This window comes from Bison bison, unplaced genomic scaffold (genome assembly GCF_000754665.1).
Source record: "Bison bison bison isolate TAMUID 2011002044 unplaced genomic scaffold, Bison_UMD1.0 scf7180017864097, whole genome shotgun sequence".
Lineage (NCBI taxonomy): Eukaryota > Metazoa > Chordata > Mammalia > Artiodactyla > Bovidae > Bison > Bison bison.
In genome coordinates, this window is record NW_011494669.1 from 2,097,262 (window position 1) to 2,107,825 (window position 10,564).

The window sequence follows — 10,564 nt, forward strand, 5'->3', positions numbered from 1 at the left end:
CCCCTGCCAATGCAGGAGACTTGGGTGTGATCCCTTGGATTGGGAAGATCCCCTGGAGAAGGAAATGGCAACCCATTCGAGTGTTCTTGCCTGGAAAATTCCATGGACAGGAGCCTGGCAGGTACAGTCCACGGGGTCACAAAAGAGTCGGTCACGACTGAGCTTGTGTGCAGAGGGATCCCAAAGTGCACCCAGGCCCGAGAACTGCAACTGATGTTGCAAACATAAATTTTTCCACCAGAGGGAGACAAAGCACTTCTCTGTGAAAAGGCCTGGCATAAAACCCATTCTCTGACTTCATAGCTGCACCAATTTATGTAAAGTGCCAAGCAGGGCAAAAATGTGGGAAGATAGGTAATATTATCTTTGGCACTGTTCCTTGCCAACCAAAGAAGTTCTTGCCACCACGGGAGAAAATTCCAGGAACTGGAAATGCAACCCAGTCCAGTATTTTTGCCTGGAGAATCCCAGGGCCAGAGGAGCCTGGTGGGCTGCCGTCTATGGGGTCGCACAGAGTCAGACACGACTGAAGCGACTTAGCAGCAGGAGAAAATTCCAGGAACTAATTTTAAAAGTAACATCGTTAAAAATATCTCATTCATTCAGTTACCTGTACTAGCATCTAGAAATCTTTTCATTCCTTCTACTACCTCACTTTGATAAAATAGACTGCATGAAAAAAAGGGTTATATTGTTCATATCAAGTGGAAAATTTACATAAGATCACTTGAAAAATTTGACATAAGATCACTCGAAGAATCATGCAAATAGAAATCAACATCAGCAAAAGTAAATTAGCTTAAGTTATGCTCACAAAATTTTAGGAAATATGCATACATAATAGTGTGATTTAGATGTATTTGACTGGCATCTCCCAATTTTAATTTCTCCCATCTCATGCCTACTTCATCATGCATTGCAGGCAGACTCTTTATGATGTGAGCCACCAGGGAAGCCCCATCCTCCATCATAAAAGCTATAAAAGCTACAAACTTGATCTCTGTCCTCTTGTGGCTGGAGACGGTCAGTGAGAAGGAGGTGAAAATCACTGGGGAGGGCTTCCCTTCATGAATAAAATGGCAAAGAAATTTCTCTCTTTTCATTACCTAGCAGTGTGCTTGGCAAATGCCATATGTGATGGAGCTCATTATGGTATGGAACCAAAGTGAAAAGATATTAGCTTGCCTGGAAAGAAATGTAATTTGATGGCCAGGACAAGGAAGTAAATGATGATTTATGATCTGATTATTCAGTTCAGTCACTCAGTCATGTCCGACTCTTTGTGACCCCATGGATTGCAGCACACCAGCTTCTCTGTCCATCACCAACTCCCGGAGCTTACTCAAACTCATGTCTATTGAGTTGGTGATGCCATCCAACCATCTCATCCTCTGTCGTCCCCTTCTCCTCCCACCTCCAATCTTTCCCAGCATCAGGGTCTTTTCCAATGAGTCAGCTCTTCGTATTAGGTGGTCAAAGTATGGGAGCTTCAGCTTCAGCATCAGACCTTCCAATGAATATTCAGGACTGATTTCCTTTAGGATGGACTGATTGGATCTCCTTGCAGTCCAAGGGACTCTCAAGAGTCTTCTCCAACATCACAGTTCAAAAGCATTAATTCTTTGGCGCTCAGCTTTCTTTATAGTCCAACTATCACATCCATACATGACTACTGGAAAAACCAAAGCTTTGGCTAGATGGACCTTTGTCTGCAAAGTAATGCCTCTGCTTTTTAATATGCTGTCTAGGTTGGTCATGACTTTCTTTCAAGGAGGAAATGTCTTTTAATTTCATGGCTGCAGTCACCATTTGCAGTGATTTTGGAGCGCAAAAAAAAGTAGTCTGTCACTGTTTCCATTGTTTCCCCATCTATTTGCTATGAAGTGATAGGACCAGATGTCATGATCTTAGTTTTCTGAATGTTGAGTTTTAAGCCAACTTTTTCACTCTCCTCTTTCACTCTCATCAAGAGGCTCTTCAATTCTTCTCTTTCTGCCATAAGGGTGGTGTCATCTGCATATCTGAGGTTATTGATATTTCTCCCAGCAATCTTGATCCCAGTTTGTGTGATCCCAGTCCAACATTTTTTATGATGTACTCTGTAAGTAAGTGAAATAAGCAGGGTGACAATATATAGCCTTGACGTACTCCTTTCCTGATTTGGAACCAGTCTGTTGTTCCATGTCCAGTTCTAACTGTTGCTTCCTGACCTGCATACAAATTTCTCAGGAGGCAGGTCAGGTGGTCTGGTATTCCCATCTCTGTAAGAATTTCCCACAGTTTGTTGTGATCCACACAGTCAAAGGCTTTGGCATAGTCAATAACACAGAAGTAGATGTTTTTTCCTAGAACTCTCTTGCTTTTTCGATGATCCAATGGATGTTGGTAATTTGATCTCTGGTTCCTCTGCCTTTTCTAAATCCTGATTGAACATCTGGAAGTTCATGGTTCATGCACTGTTCAGTTGGTCCTAAGAGTCAGCATCACAGCTACTATAGTTCCCTTACTCATGCATATATTCTCATCAGTCCCAAATGGGCACATCTGCTTGAGCCATTAAACTGTGAACATGTCAAGGGCGTTACCTTTAAGGTAACACTGATAAAGTTGTACCTTACACTTTTGACAGGAAAGCGCTCATTTTACCCTAATGAAAGTCAGGATTCTTGTGGCGATGGCTGCTTGATCCTGGCTCTGTCTGTAATAGCACACTGGAGAGTATGATTTATGAGCTGAGTTTTTATTGTTCAGACTGGGAGTTAAAGAATAGCATCTTGACAAAACCACCTGATATCACTTATATGTGGAATCTAAAAATGACAGAAATGAACTTATCTGCCAAACAGACACAGATTCACAGACAGATCAGACTTGTGGTTGCCAAGTGGGGAGAAGGTGGAAGAGGTTTGATGAGCAGTTTGGGGTTAGCAGATGCAAACTATTATCTATGGACAAACAAGGTCTACTGTGCAGCACTGTATACCGCTCTAACGGTAGAAAGTGAAGAGGAATGAAAGAGCCTCTTGATAAGGATGAAAGAGGAGAGTGAAAACACTGGCTTGAAACTCAACATTAAGACCATGATCATTAAGATCATGGCATCTAGTCCCATCACTTCATGGAAAATAGAACGGGAAAAAGTAGAAGCATATGACAGATTTTCTTTCCTTGGGCTCTAAAATCACTGAGGCTGATGATTGCAGCCATGAAATTAATAGATGTTTGCTTCTTGGAAGGAAAGCTATGACAAACCTAGACAGAGTATTAACAAGCAGAGACATCACTTTGCCCGCAAAAATCCATGTAGTCAAAGCTATGGTTTTTCCAGTAGTCATGTACAGATATGAGCATTAGTCCATATAGAAGGCTGAGCACCACAGAATTGGTGCTTTTGAATTGTGGTGCTAGAAAAGACTCTTGAGAGTCCCTTGGACTGCAAGATCAAACCAGTCAATCCTAAAGGAAGTCAACCCTGAATATTCATTGGAAGGACTGTTGCTGAAGCTAAAGCTCCAACACTTTTGCCGCCTGATGCAAAGAGCTGACTGATTGGCAAAGACCTTGATGCTGCGAAAGAGTGAGGGTGAAACAAGAAGGGGGCGGCAGAGGATGAGATGGTTAGATAGCATCATTGACTCAGTGAACATGAATTTGAGCAAACCCCGGGAGACAGTGGAGGACAGAGGAGCCTGGAGTGTTGTAGTCCATGGGATCACAAAGAGTTGAATATGACTTAGTAACTGAACAAGAACCACTGTAAAGCGCAGAGAACAGTAGTCAATATCCTGATAAATCATGATGGAAAAGAATATGAAAAAAAATGTCTATAACTGAGTCTCTAAGCTGCACAGCAGATATTAACACAGCATTGTAAATCGACTACATTTCAATAAAATAAAAATTTTTTAAAAGAGCAATCTCTTGATAGCAATACACTGAAAGCCTTGGTGCTGTAGCAGCTTCTAAGATGGAGCATTTATGGACCCTGGTGTTTGGACAGCTGGACAAGTGCAGCTGTATTTGAGACATATTAAAATTTTTGTGTGTTGTTTATCTGATATTCAAACATAATGGACATCAAGTGTTTCATTTGGCATGGAAATGGCTTAAAAAACCACTCCACTGATTCCTTACCTTAAGAAATGAGAGGGTTTCAGATGCCATGATTTTCGGATTTTACTTGTTTTCAGAAACTCTGCACAAGTGCAATTTTAGGCAGAAGTCCACTATACAAAACAGATAAAAGCTGAGTTGCTCTGACTGAAACTGAGTGTGGGTCACTACCTACCTGAAAGTGGTAAAAAAGCATTGGACTTAGTGATGTCTAAAATTCCTTCTACTGTGACAATCTGTGTGTCCAAGTGAATTCGTTTTACAGGAAGTAATCGTCCAGATTGTGATTAATCAGATGTCGTCCTTTCCTTTGACACTGAGGAAGGACAAAGTAGAATTAGTAACTGCCTTCATTTATTCTTTCCACAGATATTTGTTGAACACTTACTACAGCAATGTATTGGCACTTTGGAACAAGAATACGAAGGGAAAATTTTAGAAGGCGCTCTGAATTTAGTAGAAGGGCTGATACTTATGACAGGTAACTGTAGGTGCATTTTTTAAGATTTACTATGTGATGGGCATGCATTGCTTCCAGTTTTAAAAAGTATTTCAGTGAGCATTGGTCTGACTCACAGCTCTTGTTCTTTTCCACCTGCTTTCATCACAACCTTATTTCCTTTTTTTTTCTGAAACTAATATGCAGATGATTCCTCTACTTGTTTTTATCTCTGAATTTGCCTATCTAATTTTGGATATTTCTTAGAAGCCCTGCCTCTACTAAAGTGTAAGATGATAAAGTTATAACGTGTTTTTTTTCCCTCCCCTTTCAGAGAGGCATTCCAGAGACCCAGCCTCTTCCCACAGCATGCCGTGTCCCAGGTCGGGGGTAGAAGAGGTCATTTTGGACATAATCCTCGTTTTCACCTATTTCCATGCTGAGGCTGTTAGCAAATTTCACCATTCCCTGCTCTGCAGGATTCCTGGCTTTCTCTCCTTCCTCCTTCCTCTGCCAGGCCAGATCCTTCACCTGAGTTCTGGTCATCTCACATCTCTCTCACTGCTGTCTTCTACTCTTTCTTCCTCCCTTTCATATTTTGCATAACTCAGCAAAGGTTCTTTTTGACCATTCTAAGTAAGTGGTTTGAACCCACGGCTTTGTCCTTGTCTTCCTGCTATTGAAAATTCCCAGGTGCATGTTGGAACAGATGTTCTCATTTTGACACAGCTCTCAATGGCCAGATATTCTCTTCCATTCACTTTTGGTTTTTAAAAAACATTTTTGTTTTTCTTTCATGGACTACAAAATAATATCTGTTGAAAAAATTTAAACATATGCTTTTTCAAAAAGTAAGTGTAAATCATATGTAATTCTGTCTCTCTGGAGTGGGAGGGGAGGTGGGGGATCTCTAAGGTATATTCTTCTGGATTTTTTTCCCCTATGTATTTTTTTTTTCAACAAAAATAGAAGCAAATACACATACTGTTTTGTGGCTTGCTTTTTCATTTAACAATAGTTAGTGAACATCTTCTGATTTTATTAAATTTTTTCCCTTGATATCATTAAAGACTGTGTAGTGTTCTATCAGATGGATGTGCTATGATTCATCTGGCCTACCCTACTTTGTTGGTCATCTGACTTTCCCAGGTTTTCCCTATTAAAAACGCCCTGCCCTCAACAATATTGAAGCTAAAGTATAACATACATCAGTGAAATGTGTTAAATGTTTTTTCCCTTAGGTCAATTCATAGAGAAAATATTTACACATAACCCACTTCCCAACCAGATTTCACTTTGTGTTTCGGTCAAACTTTCTTGTGTGACTAGCCAGTTCCTGGATTGCTCCTTCTTGGCCATTGAAGACCCGCTTCTCTCCTGTGTTGGCAGATTTCATCCCATGAACGCTGCTCACTTTCCATTCTGCAGGTGGAAGAGAGCAGAGCCTCCAGCTCCTTTCTCTTTCCAATGTTACTGTTATTCCTGCCTCCTTCTTGGAAACAGAGAGGCATGCACAAATCCCTTAATAACTTAAGCTTCACTTAAGATGGTGCTGGGGAAGCCCCTCCAGTCACTGTGTGACTCAACTCAGACACACACACACACACACACACACACACACACACACACACACACACACACTGCCCTCTCAGACCTTCACCCAAGCCCCAGGTTCCCAGCCATGCTCCCACTGAGAGGCAGTCTGCATCCAGCACGGTGGAGATAGTTCCTATCTTTGGTGCTAGAAGAAAAGTCAAGCACTAAGTGCTATCATTTCAGGAAGTCTCAAGGCTCATTTTATGTTATTATGTTTTTTACAATTTTTTTTTTTTAGGCCGTGCCCCACAGCATGTGGGATCTTAGTTCCCTGGCCACAGAACGAACCCACAGTTCCCCTGCATTGGAAGTGTGGATTCTTAACCACTGGACTGCCAGGCAAGTCCCCCATTTTATGTTATGATATAAGACTTCTAAAGAATCTAAAAGAGTGGATATAGATATTATATAACTGATTCACTTTGCTATACACTGAAAACTAACACAACATTGTAAATCAGCTATACTCCAACAAAAATTAAAAAAATTTTTTCTTTGATAGAAGAAGGTAAAACTGTAGTTTTTCAAGCTGGGTTCTGTGAGGCCCTTGGGTTCTAACCCAACTTCTTGGGGGTCATCCCAAGTGGGGAGCAGAGAGCAAAGTTGAGGTGACCTAAGCTGATCTGTCTTTTTGTCTTGCCAGAGAAGAAGAAATGAAGACGCTGGAAGGAAGCGAGGGCCTTCCTAAAGTAAGCAGAGGTCATACGTCTTAACCCAAAGTTCCCAGTCTTTTCGTCTTTTTTGAGAGAAGGCTGCTTCTGCGTCTGGAAGGGGGCCCAAGAGAATCCCCCAGAGGTTGAGAGTTGACTTGGAGTTACCTTCTGATATGGTGTCTGTGAGTGCTGGACAGGGAGGCCTGTGCAGAGACACAACTGAGCGAGAGGGAAGGCGACAGCTGTGTCCCGTTGCACGACGTGGCAGACACACTCAAGTTCTCCCGTGGGCCCCGAGTGAGTGGGGAAGCGAGTGGAGAGCAGGGACTGATGGTCACTTTTCCCCTGCCGGACGTGGGCCCCGAGTGAGTGGGGAAGCGAGTGGAGAGCAGGGACTGATGGTCAGATACTCAGAAAATACTGATATAGCCAGATACTCCTCCTGAAAATACTATTTGAATGTTGCCTTAGATTTTGGGGAAGAGGTATATGAAACAGATGAAGTGGAAGCAGGGACTTTTTCCAGGCTCCTATGTTGTTGTCTGGGTTTGGCCTCTGGCTGGAAGAGAAAATTTCCTTGGGGAAATTTCAGGGTTGCTGGACAAAAGCTCTACCTTACGGAAAAGCCAGGGAAAGCTTGTGGATTTGGTGTTTTGTGGGGTTGCATTAAGTCCAGACTAAACTCTAGTGCCTGATGAACAACATCTGGCTCATGAACTGTAGATAGGACAATTAGTTTCTCCACAATCAGTCCATCTAGACTAGACAGCAGTGCCGTTTTTTCTTAAGACATTAAAAAGAAGAGGCATAATGGATGGGGACTCTCAGAGTGGATTATCTCAGATGCAGAGGATCCTCTGGAAATATCCAGCTGCTGAAAAAATTATAGGAGAGCAGCAGCGGCGGAGGAGGCGGGGCTGAGTGTGGGAAAGAAGTAGATCCCTCCGCGAGAAAAGCAGTGTGGACTCCCTGCAGAGTCAGGAAACCTCAGGGTCAAATCCGGCTGCTTCCTGGGAGACAGAGTTGAGAGTAGGCCGGCACGCTGCCCTGCTCTCTAAGAATCCAGGTGCTGCTAGGACGAAGTGAGGGATGCTGGGAGCTTCCACTGCGGGGAGCTGGGTTTTGAAAAGCATCCTCCTTGCCTGTTCCATGTTAATTAAACTGAACGTGGGAAAGGAGCAGGAACCCTGTGGGGAGAAGCAGAGCGGGCCAGGTGAAGGCGAAGCTGTTGCTCAGCCCATTTCCGCTGCTTGAATCTGTACTCTGTAGCTTCTAGCTGTGTAACCTTGAATGTGCTCCCAACACTGTCTGTGTATTGAGTTTCGCATTAGTCAAGGGGAATAGTAAATGCCTTCTTCGTAGGGTTGATTAGAGGGCGAAGGGAGATGGGTTTTTTAAAGAGCTATGGTAGGCCCTACCTAACATGTAGATGGTTCTCAGTGAATATTGGCTCATTTCTTCCTCCCTCAGCAGAAACTAACTTTTCCTCTGGTAATCTAGCAAGCATGGGGTGGCAGGAATTGACAATGATTTCACATAACCCTCTTTCTAATTTTTGGCTTTAACACAGATTGCAAGGAACAGAGCAGGTCACTGCAGGAGGCCTGTCATTTGGATCCAGTACAGCCCTGCAAGCCACAGGCCTGAAGACACGTAATTCTAATTACCTGGAAGCAGAGAGGGGACTTGCCTGGAGGTCCAGTGGTTAAGACTCTGCAGTCCCAATGCAGGGGGCATAGGTTGCTTGATCAGGGAACTAAGATCCGTCATGCCACATGATGTGGCCAGGAAAAAAATAAAAAAAGAATGACTTTGGAAAACCCAAGCTGAGTGAAAAGAATAAAAGCTTACTAATATAACATTTACGTACATGTTTAAAACATACAAAGCAATGTCTAGAGCCAGAGAGAGAGGGAGCTGATTGGGTTGACTGACAACACTTACGAACATTGACACTGGTGTGTTGATTTCTGTCCCCCTCTAAACACGTGTGTGCTGTGCTAGGTCACTTCAGTCATGTCCGACTTTTTGCAACCCCATGGACTGCAGCCTGCCAGGCTCCTCTGTCCATAGAATTCTCCAGGCAAGAATAGTGGAGTGGGTCGCCATGCCTTCATCCAAGAGGGGCAGGTAAAACTTGGCATTTCCGAGTGTCTGCAGTCAGCCAGCAGCTAAAATTGACTGAGTGGCTCATTCGTGTCCGACTCTTTGCGACCCCATGAATCGCAGCACGCCAGGCCTCCCTGTCCATCACCATCTCCTGGAGTTCACTCAGACTCACATCCATTGAGTCAGTGATGCCATCCAGCCATCTCATCCTCTGTCGTCCCCTTCTCCTCCTGCCCCTAATCCCTCCCAGCATCAGAGTCTTTTCCAATGAGTCAACTCTTCGCATGAGGTGGCCAAAGGACTGGAGTTTCAGCTTTAGCATCATTCCTTCCAAAGAAATCCCAGGGCTGATCTCCTTCAGAATGGACTGGTTGGATCTCCTTGCAGTCCAAGGGACTCTCAAGAGTCTTCTCCAACACCACAGTTCAAAAGCATCAATTCTTTGGTGCTCAGCTTTCTTCACAGTCCAACTCTCACATCCATACAAGAAAGTTTCAAATTCTAGTTCTGTTTCCATGGATCTAGGTGGAAGTTAGATGAAAACAGAGAAGGCTTAGAAATGGTTGGGGTGAAGAAATCAGCCCTACCAGGAAGCATTAACTTTCCCTCCTCTAACTTGCCAAAATGCACAACTATTTACAATGACTAGCTCATCCTGGTCTACCTGGACTTTTCCTGGCTATATCACTGAAAATCCTGAGTTCCAGTAAACCTTTGTCTTGGGCCAACCAAGACAGTTGGTCATCCTCCTGGAAAGGACCAAGAAAAACTGTTGAGAAAGAGACAGACTCAATGAACTCTGGATGGATAGGCTGGGGTCAGGAGTAAGGGGAAATGGGTGGGGTTAGCTGCTTGAAGTAGGCCTGCAGAGTCACAAAGCTGAACTCTTAAGTAATTGAAACCCAGAAGTTGGAGAGGTTGCTGAGGCCACCTAGAAAAACCAATAAGCAAATAATCAAATGCCAAAAAATGAAGGCAATCTACTCCCCACCTGAAGTTGGAATAGGCTAGACCTAAAGATCTCCTTTGGGACTTAGGGCAGAGAAAGAAAATTAGTTTTTTAGGGAACTGGTCTGCAGAGAAAGACTCCATTAAAATTGCTTAGAGTGTTTATTAAACAGTTTCCTGGACCTTACCCCAAACCTACCAAACTTAATTGTTCAGGCTTAGGACTGGGAATTTGTCCTTTTAATAAGCACCTTGGCAAAGTTAATATGAAGTAGGTTTGGAGGATCACTTGCTCTGGAGTGGAAACTTTAAATTTTAATTTCTGACCACTCACCCCTAGAAGTGAAAAAAATTTTTTAAATATATATTGTCAACATATGTTGTTGTTTAGCTGCTAAGTCATGTCTGACTCTTTGTGACCCCATGGACTGTAGCCCGCCAGGCTCCTCTGTCCATGGGATTTCCCAGGCAAGAATACTGGAATGGCTTGCCATTTCCTTCTCTGGGAGCTCTTTCTGACTACAAGATCAAATACGCATCTCTTGCACTGGCAAGCAGATTCTTTACTGCTGAGCCACCTGGAAGTCCCAACATATATATATTGTGTATATATATATATATATATACACATTTACATTAAAAAAATGTATATATATGCAGCTGTCTTTTAGGTTTCACATTTCACACTTCTAGAAGTGGTTTAATC